Below are 13,342 nucleotides of genomic sequence, written 5' to 3'. Positions count from 1 at the left end.
AAGCAATACAAAAAGAGCAGATCAAGACAAATAGGAATGCACTGTTTGCTAATTCATTATTGCTGCAGTAAGTGCTCACTTCCTTCCAAACTTCTTTCAGTTTTACAAGGTAAATTAGGTTGGCACAGAAATAACAGTAAAAGAAACAATGAAGGGATAGTGAGGAGCCTTACCCTGTAGCATTCACTGGAACTCATTGTTAATCAAGGTGTCTCAGGTGGTAATTAGAAAAGCCCAGCAATACTCTAATTAACGACATCAGCATCCCAGAAGGTATAATGGGCTGAAATGGAAAAACTGATTTGACTGTGCCCTTTCTCTTTGACTCACAGTCAGTCCCACATTTCCACATTAGGTTGTTATAATGAGGCTTTTCTCTTTCTGATACACGAAAAGGAGGGCAATTTGTTCACTTCCAGTTTCTGTAAATCAGATTTCTTGGGTCAAAATGAAAAAAGCATCCATACTCTAGGACATTTACCTCAGTCTGAAAATTCCAGACTTCGTCTCCCGGCAACCTGCCACTGCAATTCACTGTGGACGACACAAACGAGACAGCAAAACAAAAACGTCAATCTTTTAATTAAGCTACATAACCTGCGCCCAAAGTAATAAATAAGACCGACATACTACTTTAACAATTTGGTAGGCGTAAATTAATATCCCACCCCCCATACTTAAATACCTTTTCTGTTGTACACAAAAGACAGCATAAAATTTAAAAACTTAGGCACATAATCCTATGATCCTGTTCAATGCTGTCAATCAGCACACAGGGTTTACAGTGACTTTTGTTGATCTAATTGTATCTTGGACTATTCATTCACAAACACCCTGATTAGCTATGAAAGGCTAATAATCCAGTTTGAATCAATGTCTCATCTTAAGCACTTTTTAATCTCATCAACACTGTTGCTGTTCAGTATCAGCATTTATGATTGCATTTTGTCTTTGGTAGCCTTGCATTTCAGCCATGTGTCTCCAGCAGAAATACAGACAGTATGCCCAGTAAACAAGGACAGGCCTTTCCCTACCCTTCCTCTCTATACCTCCCTCTTCGCAACCTTTCCCTTACAGTTCTATTTTTAGCCCCATTTAAAGCTTTACCACAAACTTTGTTTTCTCTCATATTCTATACAACAAGGTAACAGCCACCAAATATTTGAAATTTGTAAATAAATAAATAAATTCTAATCATAAAAGGGACATACGAGAGACTTTATAAGGTCACAGAATCACTGCAAACATTTATAGCCTGAATCTAATGCAAGTGAACTGCTCGTTATCCAAGATCTGACAGAGCAGAGGCCCTGTCCCCCTTAGCCAGCTCTTGGAGTGATGCAGCTGTGCACATCCTTAACAAAGACCCCAGGAATCCTGTACTTTCTTTGTTCCGTTTCCAGAGTGGGATAGTTGGGGGAGTGGAGAGGGGGTGGGACTGGGGATGGGGATGGTGGTCAGCCAACACATCAATGAGCCATACCCTAATGGGTCTGTCCTGTGTCACCTGGGCCATCTGTTTCAGGTGCTTCTCAACATGGGTAGTTTGTAATGCTCCCCTGATGGCAGATCTGAGGCAGGTTTATTGCTGGATGATTTTAGTACGATTCGGCTATCCCTTTTTCTAACAGGCACCCCTTGAAATCACTTGGAAGACACTCCAACCGCACTAATGGGCTGGCACTCTTTCCTGCACTTGGTGCCACTGATCCATTTTATCTCAGGCATGCTGAAACCACTCATTTTGTTGTAAAACCACGCATGGTTTTTATTTTACATACCAACGCATGGAACCGTGAGGCTGTAAATCAAAGAAAAAAAAAAAGAAAGTGAGAGTAAGAGAAAGGGAGAGGAAAAAGTGAGAGAGAGAGACAGAGGGAGAGTTTACCCCACCTCTTCATCTCAGTCTTATCTAAAAGAGCCTCTGTCCAGGGGAGAGGCACCGTTTCAGAGCATCTCAATTGAAATGCATAATGGAGTCCTTTCCGGTGGCAGTGGAATTTTCCAGCATGTTCAGCACCGCTGGCCCCCTGACACCGCCTGTGTGCTCTAGGAAGCTCAACAAAGCGCCCGAGTCACTTGATCCCTCCTCTCCTCCCCTGTCTTGTTTCCATTCCTGCCAGACCACAGAACTGGTCAGGGCCAGTGCCCATGGTAGGCCGGATCACCCTGGGTGCTGCTGACCCCAGCCGCCCCACCAGCTGGACTCCACATCCCTCTGCCTTCATGCTTTGTTCTCTGGCGCCCATGGGAAACCTGACTGTCTTGCAGATTATTTTGCTCTTTTAAACAAAATCAAACGGCGCTACATCTTATGGGTTTCGACAGAGGTACGCAGTAGGTTAATTGATATATTTCTCTAAGCTGATGTTTAACTCAGGGCCACGAAACTCAAACAATGATTCACCGTGACTATCCTTGGCATCATCGAGTGGACACAGCTTCACAAGCAACACGAGGATATCCGTTGAGGCGGAATAAACCATTTTTGAATAAATCATGAATAAATCATAACCATGCTGACATTAAAGCTAAATTGTAGCTCCTCTTTGATTGCAGAAACAGAGAGTAAAGTATATTTTTAATGTGTTGAATGCAAGGCACATCTTGAGACAGAAGTTCACCGCCATCATGATCCATCTCACTGCCATCTCAGCCCACCTGGCTGGAACCACATGAATTCTGTACATTACGCACTTACACAAGAGCTGTTCAATAACAATATATAGAACAATAACAATAATTTAACAATAACAATAATAATATGTTGTTAGTTATCGGAGAGGGGGCAGTGAGAATGGACACTGTATACTAGCAGTGTCCCCTCTGATGCACTGTAAATGAAAATGCAATGAAAACACAGCACTGCAGTGTCCAAAGCAAGCCCTGCCCTAGCATGCATAAGGCCCATGTAATTCACTGTGTATTGACAATGCACCAAGGAACATAACTCTGTGCCTCGTGTCACAACCCAGAGAGGGTGAGTCAGACTCTCATCAACAAAATGTAACTTATACAGGTCAAACTCATTTAATGTAGCCTGGGCTCATGCCAGTGTTATGCTGATGCTACTGTTATCCAATCCCAGAAATGAGTACTCCATGGAAACAGTGCCAAATGTGTGTACAGGAGAAAGCATACTACTGTACCTGCTCCTAGGGCTCCTTGAAAAGGTCACTTTCCATTGCTGGATCAAGTGATCTGCAATGTCACAAGGGCATTGACAAACACCTGGGAGACAATACCATGCGACAGAAAGCTTTTTCATTATCTATTAATGGAGTATTCTTTACCCATCGATCCTTATCCTTTCTCCCTCTACTTTTCCCCTTTCATACACCTCTCTCCTTCTCTTTCTCGAACTCAATTTGTGGTGCAAGAAGTATTGTGTAATTGTGTAAGATGGGTGACTTTGAGGAAACAGATTTTTTAGACAGTGAAAATGAGATGTGCTGGCTGTTGAGGTTTGGTCCAAAACAAAAACAAAAGGCCCCTACAGTATCCTCTCAACAACTGAGCCCCATTTCATATTGACTGGATGCAATAAATGACAGAGCATATTTTTTCCCAAGCTTTCAGGAGGCTGCCCCTTGATTTGTCCTTTACAATCGGGAAAACAAATCCTCAGCACATTCTCCAAGTTTGGTTTATAGCCTTTGGGTCCATGCACAACCCAGATGCTCACAAAGATTTAGGGTCCAAGGGCCATGGAAGGGGTGCAGAGATTCACCTTGAGGCTCTGGGCACATCTGCTATGATGGATAGGAGGTCTGTCATTTCTGAAATTGCCTTTTTACTGCATCAGCCACAGTATGGCGGAACACACGCAGAAAAGACCCACTGCGGGCAGGGCTGATGCTATCTGACTACCCTCAGCGCACACCCTCGAAGACATGTAAACAGAGGAAGAAGGTATTTCTTGGGGCACACTACATACGTGAAGTGTGCAGTTTTCTACACCCCCCCCCATCCCCCCACCAATTCCCCCAGACTGGCAGATGGTGCTGCAGGCCCCTGCTCTGCTGGGAAATATTCACATTCCAGACAAATAATGGGGAGCGTTGGGGGGCATTGTGGGAGCACATCTGGTGGCAGATGGCAGGGGCAATCAGAAGCGTCGTTGGCTGTGACTCATTGGCCTGTGTCTCTGCAGAGGAGAAGCGTGAGGGCCCGGGGCACGTACAGAGTGCACACGCACAAACTAACCCCAGGACACCACAGTGTTGCAAGGTAAGACACAGAGGCCCTCCCTCTTGTAATCATTGCAGCAAATCCCACAAAGAGAAAAGAACAGAACACTCCAAACCTCCTCTGCAGGTGGTTGCTTTGACATGCTTCCAATTCACAGGTTTAATACAGTGAGAAAAAAAAAAACCTTACCAACCCATGACCAAGGGATAGAAAGTGACACCTTGTTCCAATGATAAGCACAATATTCAATGACGGGCACTGAAATGGTCTCAGCACAGCTGTATACCTCTTTGGGCAGGGCAGCAAACCTCCTGAAAGGCCACAAGTGTGATTCCCCCTCCCTGTGCTCCTCAAGAATTGCTCCAATATGACTAATTAAAGAGGGAGCGTGATTAAAGTTCGAGGGCACTGAAAAAGGGGAGGGGTGAATCAGCAGCCAAGTCACGGCAGGGCCATCAGTCTGACACAACGGGCAGAACTCTCTGATTGGCCATTAATTCACATTCATATTAAATGAGCCAGCAAATATTTAATCACAGCGGATTCCAGGGGAAAATGTCAGAGCTAATCATTGCACAGCGGCCCACTCTGGAATATCTCACATGAGATGGTGACAGGAAGTCCATAAATATACTTTATCTGTCACAGGACACTTGAGCTGGGCAGCAGGCCACTCCGCACAGCGGTCTGGAGCATCTCCATGACACCCCCGATTAGAGGTTAGCCTTGCTGGACCGCCTACCACAGCAGCCGGCAGCATTTGCAAGTTTGGTGCTTTGGAGTTTAGGAGAATAATGCTATAAACCATTCCTTTACTAAGAATTATAATCCCACATGTGATTACGTGCAGTATGGTATTTCCTAAAATACAGCGCAGTCCAATCCCCTGTATGATCTAAAACTCTCAGACAGTCAATCTTATTGATGCTATTAATATAATTGATTTGTAAGAATCAAGAAATATGCATGACTCACGTGTAACCCACATGTTCTTACATGTACTATGACACTCAGTCGAGTACAATGGCACCTATTAGGCAAAAACTAAATTAGTCATTACATTTGAAATTTGAATGTCAATCTATATCTGGCATTATGCTCCTTAGCAGCTACCACATTAAATATTTTGAAGGAAAGATTTGCAGTTCAGCTAAGGCCTTGTACACTACTCTGAATGGCAGAAAAAGGAACAGCATCATTACTGTTTTTGAAAAACACAACCTTATTGAGTCTTAGTATAGGACAATCATGAAGAACGATAGACACAGAAACATAATCAAATCACTTACAACTGAGGTGGTGCTTAACACACTGGCCAAATTCGTAATCAGTGACCTTACGGCATTGTAGACTATATAGGACAAAATACTATGGAGACACTCACAAATAATTAACATGAGTTAAAGTATTATTTTATGATTGAAAGAATTTAGTTAAGGACATTGACTGCTAAATGGAATTGTTGCCTAGACAGCGCTGACAATTCACATGGTGACACTCATAATTAAGGAGTCATATTTTACTTCATTTAATAAAAGATTGTATAAATTATACACAATCAAAACATTTTCTTTCATATTTGAAGAATTTAGCCAAAGGGCATTTCTCAGTTAAATTGGAGAAAACATTATACAAAACTCAATTTAATCTACTTATTAGACACTCTGTTTCTGAGTCAAAGCCTTATAAGAATGATTATTACCCTTATTACATCCTGGGCAGAGGTAATTCTTATAAGTATAATTCACAAAACATGCGCAGTGATTGTGTTGGCTTAATCAAGTCAAAACCAGAAATTTGTTTTATTGGGCATATCAACAATTATGTATTTGTCTATTACTGATGACAGACAAATTATCAAAGGGTAAGAAGACAAAAAAGTCTCAATTCCAATACAAAGTGCCAGCATTCATTAAATCTAAGACTTCCAGAACAAGGCTCACAAGGTCAAGGAATCATTGTGCAATTTGCTTTTTCGTTGTCTGAAACCAGTTTCTGATTCTGTGTGTTCTTACAACCAAAAAGAGGTTTTCTGGCTTCTGACTGGGGAAAATATGAAAAGCAGTGGAGCTCTCAGGCAATTTCAGTAGCACTGCATTTATCCTGTTTAATTGATTTCTTCCTCCCTTCATTTCCTCCTGCCACAGGGTTATATCTGATTGTTTTGTTTTGTTTTTTTGTTGTTTTTTTTTTGTCTTTCACAAGGCCACTGCAGTACATTCTGTGCTAACTGACCGCATCAACACAAACAGTTGAAGACAGACACAAGGAGGGGCCATCAAAATATTGGCCGTTCCCTGACACTTTATTACCAGGTTCTGGTTTCAGATTCACCCTATGAACAAAAACAGTCATGAATGCTAATGGAAGGCTGGAAGAAGGGGTCCTTTGACCAGAGGGTTTTAGATATTTCCTCCTCTCGGACAAAATACTGTACAGGGTCAGATGCTGTGTTTATCTAATGCTTTCCTGTGTTGTGTGATCTATTTTACACATTTTGGATTTTTATTACCGTTACTCATGCATCATACTCATACAACCATACCAGTTGAGCATTTCCATTCTCTCTTTAACAGTATTAGTGTCTATGTGTCAAATATAATTACCATACTAATACTACCAGCTAAGTAGTATCCAGCTAAGTTGATACCACATTTGCATTTTTAACTAATCAGTTAGCCTTAACTTCTGAAACTTTGGTTGCAGGAAAAACTGCACATGTAAGGCAGTGTGTACATTATAAGTGAAAACTGCATGTGTGTGGTTTTACATGCTTACTGTTGGCTAATGAAGAACATGCACGTGCATCACGATATGCACCATATCATGATAGGCTTCACAGGCATCATACCAATGTGCAGCTGTATGGTTAAGTAGGGTAATTTCAGTGGTTCCTCTCCTCAGAATGAATAAGCTCAGCTCTATCCACATCCTCACTTGTTCCCACCTACTCACAGAGCAAGAGAGCTGCTGCATCCTGGTAATCTATGTGTCCTCAGTATACACGCTGTGTAACCTGCTTCATAAATCTTGTGCTGCATTAGATTCCACCGCTGCAGTCCCTCTGTAATTATCTGTCATCAGCGCTTAGCAGTGCATCAGTATGTGAGGTGAATGTGGAGGGAAAATCATGGAGCAGAGCATGGCAAACACATGCAAAATTTTCCTGACTAATACAGAATGATTCAAAGGATGAAGAGAAAAAGGGTGAGTTAACGGGTTGACCACAGTAACAGGCATGCTGTAAATATAATCACTACATTAGTACTTGCCACTGTGTGCACACGTAGTGGCCAAAAAAACAGCTAATATGCTGAGCTTTATTACACCAAAGTCTTTTTTTTTTAACAATTATTCTTTCTGTTGCTGATCTGCAAAATAAAATAAAATGTCAGTGGAATATATCAAAAACACATTCAATGTGAAAAGTTTCCAATTCCAGGTTGTACAAATTGACCTTACACATATTACACAGGTCTAGCTGAAATGCTTTTCAACCTCAGGCACACATTTAGCTAAATGTGGATGTGCCAGGTGAAGCTAGCAAATGATCAGTGGGAAGAGAACAAGTGAAAACCTTCCCTGTCCTTGACAGTGTCATTTTTTGCATATCATGTCAATCAAAAAGGCTGCCGTGGAGTGCAAACTATACTGCTACTATGTGAGCAGAACACAAATAGTTTTGCCTCAGTGAATTCCTCTTAATTGGACGACATGTCATCTGGGGCTGGAAATGCTGGATGTGTCCCTCTCCCTCTGTAATGACTAATTTTTCACTGAGAAGCCCTTTCCGGTCTCATCTGGTATTCAGCTTGCGAGCTGACACACACCGTAACCATCAAGTAAAAATCACAGCCTTTCAACTGCACTGCTTTAACAGTGATCACAACAATGATGTTTACATTACCATGCACCCAGTGGCAATGATTGTTGCCCTCTTGGCTTTCCCCTGGTCCAAATTGTAGCTTTGAATCGTTTGAGAGCTCAGTAAATATTCCATATAATTGTGCCCAGGCAGATCGCAGCAGTGCTGATGTGAGGGATTTTACATGTTTTAAGACACAAGGTCCTGTCACAGCATAATTGCCTCTCTTCAGACAGGAAACAGAATCGTCTCTCAATATGTTCCCATCATGTGTGTGTGTGTGTGTGTGTGTGTGTGTGTGTGTGTGTGTGTGTGTAGTGCATGTGTGTGTATTTACATTTCATAGTGTTTTGAATCATACAGTAATTACATCATGTAGTAAAATGTCACACACACCAGCAGATGGACATGTTGTTTCAGCTGAACTACTCTGCGAATGGTTCATTTGCTTGTGAGTTGCTTCTCTTGTTTGTGTTCATCCCCCGACAGCACTGTCATACGGTTTGAAAGGAAGTCAAAAACAAGTTATCACACACCCCCCCTGCACTTAATATAATTAGACTGCCACAGATGGCCAGGCACGACCCAAGAAGGCATGAGTTTACAAAGGTCTCTGTAGTAAACCCTGCAGGACTTTGGAAAGTCAAAGAGCCACTCTTCCCTGCACCTGGCAACACAACATTTTGAGCAGTGGGGCTTGCATCATACTGCCAGCCATTTTAATTAGAGAAATATCTGAAACTAGCATGTGCTGGTGACTGGCTGCTGCCAAGTTCAATTAATTACTGATGGCCACTCAAATGCTTTGGCAATGTGCTCAAGTTTACAGTGCCAGCCCTGAGAATCCCCAGAGGTAAACATGTCCAGCAGGGAAATTTTCCTCCATTTTTCTATCTATTCTCCAACCTATTCTACAAAAATACTGCAATTATAGCTTGAAATTAGATGTAATTAAATACATGAAGGACAATATTAGTCACCATTCTACTTAATGTGCACAAGTGTTTCTAAGTATCTCTGCTTCCGTTGGTTACATCTATAGCTTTACTTGGATATCATCAGCAACAGCGCAGTGCGCTAAAATACTAATTCATTTGTCTATACACTTTCATTTGGATGTTACCAATTGGATGCAGCTGGCTAGTTGTTAGATGCAGCTCTTGGGTGATCTGGAAGTTTGCCAAGTTACCTTCCTAGTGAAGAAAAAATACAGAGGTAACTCCCAGGTGCCTCATACAAAAATCCTCATGCCTGCGCATCACCACATCACCACATTAAGAGTTGAGAAGTAATTACAGCTGGATTGACTAATAACCTTGGTACATCTGATCTTTATCTCTTTCACAAAATACTTCATAAAAATACCCTCACATGGCAACTGACCAATAGATCTCACATGTCAACATGTTTTCTCTATAACCTTTCCCATTATGCATTGGGCACATTCTATGTATGACTACTACTTTAGCCTGTCAATTGTCCACATTCTATCCATTTCACATTGTGTGTATTACCCATTAAAGATATAATTCAGAATATGTTGTCACATCTGTACACATCCAAGAAGACGAAATTAACAGCGGACCTTCATCCCTCAAATAAAGAACGGGGGAACAAAATGCTGACATGGCCAAATGTGACTTGCGATGACATTAGTAACCAGACACACAGGTATTTTGATGGCATTGACAAAAGTCAGACATGGAACTTTACAGCATCAGAGGTACAGCCAGTGCCAGGCCTATAGCCAAGCAGCAGGTATAGTTTTGATCTATCCTGTGGACAGAAGGTAATTTCTACTTATGCTGATTTTCATACACTCCTATAAATGAATTGAGCATGTTCAGCATCAATATCATGTTGCCTCTTGAGTGGTGTGGCGACCTTTTAATTCTCTGATGCTCCTTCAATGTTTTCACTCTTTTGAAGTAAGGCTTTTACGCTGACAGTGCATATACAGAATTGCCCTTTCTTGTTCCAGGAAATGACAGAGCAAGAAAAGAGAAAGAATAAAGTCATGACATATTCATGACATACATTTACACAGCTCTGGATGCCTGCAGAAAACGCTGTGTGCTTGCTGTTGTTTACTATGACAGGATCAGTTCACCCCAGAGGGACAGGCACAAAGAGTAATTGAAACAATATGCTGTTCAGACATGATTATCCCGTGCTCCTTGCCAAAAAGGCCATTGCTCAGAAACATATTACCAGCTATCAACAGCTATTCACTTCAGCATATGAGAACCTAACAAAATTATGAACATTATCTCTTATCTGCTAGGGTCTCCGCTAGGTGCTATAACAAAATTCAGGAGTCATCTTCTCAAAAATCAACTCAAAAACAGTTTTCAAACCGTTTCATCATTTCTCCAGTTAAGGCTGGCCTCACAGATGCACTTCCCTCTGCAAGATGCCTCTCACTCTTCTGCCCTGTTTCTCTTAGACTTTTCTGCAGCCTACAACACAGTGAACAACCATGAACTTCTGTCTATCCTACCTTTCTGTTCTCATTGTACACAAGATCTCATGGGTCCATTACTTTTTCCCGTTGCTTCTTATCTTTTAGGCTGATGACATTTAACTATCGTTGTCTGACACTCAGGTTTCATTACACATCTCAGCTTGCCTAGCTAACATCTCATTATGGATGTCTAATCAGAGTCAGCTTCGCCAAGACTGAGCCTCTGAACATCCAGTCCTAGTATTCTTCCTTCCAGGACTTGACCATCACCCTGGAAAACACAAAGGCATCAGCCTACCCGGCCAACAAGAGCTTCTCAACATTCAACAGGGGACTGACCTTTGCAGTCCATATATCGGTGGTTGGTAGGGCCTGCAAATTCTTTTTATACAAAATCAGAGTAATCTTCCCCTTCCTCACAACCTAGTGATCATCTCCTGCTTGGACAACTACAGCTGCCTCCTGGCTGGCCCCTTCATGTGCAGTTAGACCCCTGCAACTCATCCTGAATGCTGCTGTCCAGTTTGCCCAAAATGTCTCCACATTCTCCCTGTGACTCACTCTCCCTGATCCTCCTTCACTGGTAACACCCCTTGGGCCCCCAGAGTCACCAGTCATGTCCTCTGTTTGTTCTGGCGTGGTGGTAGAACAAGCTTCAGGTAGCGGCCAGAACAGTGGAGTCCCTGGCCATCTTTCGTCACAAACTAAAGACTGACCTCTACATAGTGTGCCTTGGCTGCCCTACCCAAGCATGTCCTCTCCTTTTGTGCGGTTTTAGAGCACATAGAGTAAACTGAAGAGTAAATTGTAGCTTTTCTGTTAGGTATATTGTATTCTTACTATAGAGTGTCTTGCATTGCATTTGTGTTGTCAGGAGGAAAGGGGAGACTTACAGAGAGAAGTTCAGGTTGTTTAAGGAGCTGTTCTGTTGTCTGTCATCCGAATGACATCCAGTCAAAGTAACTTGTGGGATCGTGATTTCCCCAAAGCAGACTGTGAATAAAAGATATCAGATGGCGGATTATTTTTATGTAGAAAAGACCAGTCCTTGACATGTCTGTTGAGCTGCCAAATGGTTACTTTACTTTAACTGGTGCACATTAATTTTGTTTGCACTAGTTATTGATATAAATAAAATGAGCATGTTCAAAATAAAAAGCAGATTTAAATTGTACAGTCTATTCAAATGTTAATCATTTTACTGTACACATATTTAAGGTGAAAAATTCTGCCAGCATCATTGCAATGTTTCTACTACTCCATGGTCCATTGAGTCCACTGGTGAGCCATTTTCTGAGCATGAAAAGGACAAACAAGAGCCTAAAAATAACTTAATTACTTCATACATTGTATCTAGACCCTCGGTGTAATGTACACTGTGGAGTAAAACCAATAGGCGCTTGTGAATATCCTTTGAGCATGCGGTACCATGGAAACTGCAAACTGTGGGAGAAAAAAATGAAATGATAATAGTTTTCCTTTGATTATTACAAGTGCCCTAGAGCAGAGGAACGTAATTAAACAAATCAAAAATGTTCGCGCTCTCATACCTTAGCTGAGGGTGTCTGAGAGCCCATTTTGAGAATAGCAGAATAAGTCTTTTCGGGGGAAAAAAAAGACTCTGAAATCACAATCATTTTGCAAGGCCTTTGTTCCTGGTTCTCTCTGTGAGAACAAAGGGGATAAATGAAAGCGGCCACTGCACCTTCAATTTAATTCATCCAGATCTGCCCTGGCCATCGGTGAAAAAAGGACCCATTGATATCCACAGAGCATCCTTTCTTCATCTCCACACATTGCGTCATTCATTCTTGCTCTCTGACTCTGGGAAATAAAGTCAGATTCCTCTCATGTCCAGTTTTTCCCCCTCACCCGATCAACAGAAAAAAATTAAAACAATCAAGTGAATTGGCCTTGTCTAATAGCTGCTTCAAAGAAGTAATTATCTGCATAGACTCCGAGTGGGGAAGCTCCATCAATGGGAGATCAAATGATGTCTGCCACTCGTCAGCAAATACAAAGCCTCTTATTCATGTCCAAATGAAATAACTACATTTCTAAAGCACAGCCATTATGCATAGATCTGGCTGAAGATATTTAATACTCCAGTGTAAAATAAACTCCCATTCTGCCTTTTCAACTTTAATTATCCCCAAGGTTTATGCACTGAGAGTCAATGTGTTGAAAAAGTTTCCACACTATTACAAGATTTGACAGTTATGTTTGACTAAATCATGTTTAAACTCTCTCCTTAAACAATGCACACTCGCACAAATTTAAAAACTCTATCCCAAGGAAATGTCAGTTAAAAGCTAAGAGAAATGCTAAAACAGAAAACAGAGGAAATTGTAAATAACAGATTAGCCATTCTAAATGCACTTGCCTGTCACTCAGCAGTGCATCAGTATGTTTAGACAGAAGTGTCGCACTCACTTACTTAACTGTAGAACCTAGTACAACATGTCCTTGAACCTCAGAAAATATGCATGGAATTGCATTTAACACTCTGAATTATCAGTGAAATTTCAGCATGCCACTAACAAACCACTGTGACACACCATGACCAATTGCATTCTTATCTTAGTACCATTAGATGTAGACATGTAAGTATCCATGTAAGGATTCATTAGCCTGAGGGAGCAGAATTCTAACACAATAAAGAACTATAAAATAAGGATTGTACAGATAGACAAAAATTTGACAAATGATTTTTCACAATGCTGAACTGAACATGCAAAAGTAAAGAGGAACTGGATAAATATTAAAACCAGTATGTTAACTCAATGTTCATCCCTTATTTGCCCTTATTTCCCTTATCTAAC

The 13,342-nt window shown here is 41.4% G+C and overlaps 1 protein-coding gene across 1 annotated transcript in view; it reads right to left on the bottom strand.

Annotated features, from left to right (window-relative positions):
* Positions 1 to 13,342, bottom strand: part of wscd2 (WSC domain containing 2) — a 57,930-nt gene that overhangs the window by 27,292 nt on the left and 17,296 nt on the right. The window contains exons 2-3 of the mRNA XM_036527049.1: positions 11,414 to 11,513; positions 482 to 534 (exon numbers count right to left, since the gene is read on the bottom strand). The gene's annotated coding sequence lies outside the window, so the exon portion shown is untranslated. The remainder of the gene's footprint in view (positions 1 to 481; positions 535 to 11,413; positions 11,514 to 13,342) is intronic.

The sequence above is a fragment of the Megalops cyprinoides genome, chromosome 4, assembly GCF_013368585.1.
Source record: "Megalops cyprinoides isolate fMegCyp1 chromosome 4, fMegCyp1.pri, whole genome shotgun sequence".
NCBI classification, from domain to species: Eukaryota; Metazoa; Chordata; class Actinopteri; order Elopiformes; family Megalopidae; genus Megalops; species Megalops cyprinoides.
The sequence above is the reverse complement of the archived record's forward strand: the minus strand, read 5'-3'. Positions and strand labels throughout refer to the sequence as shown.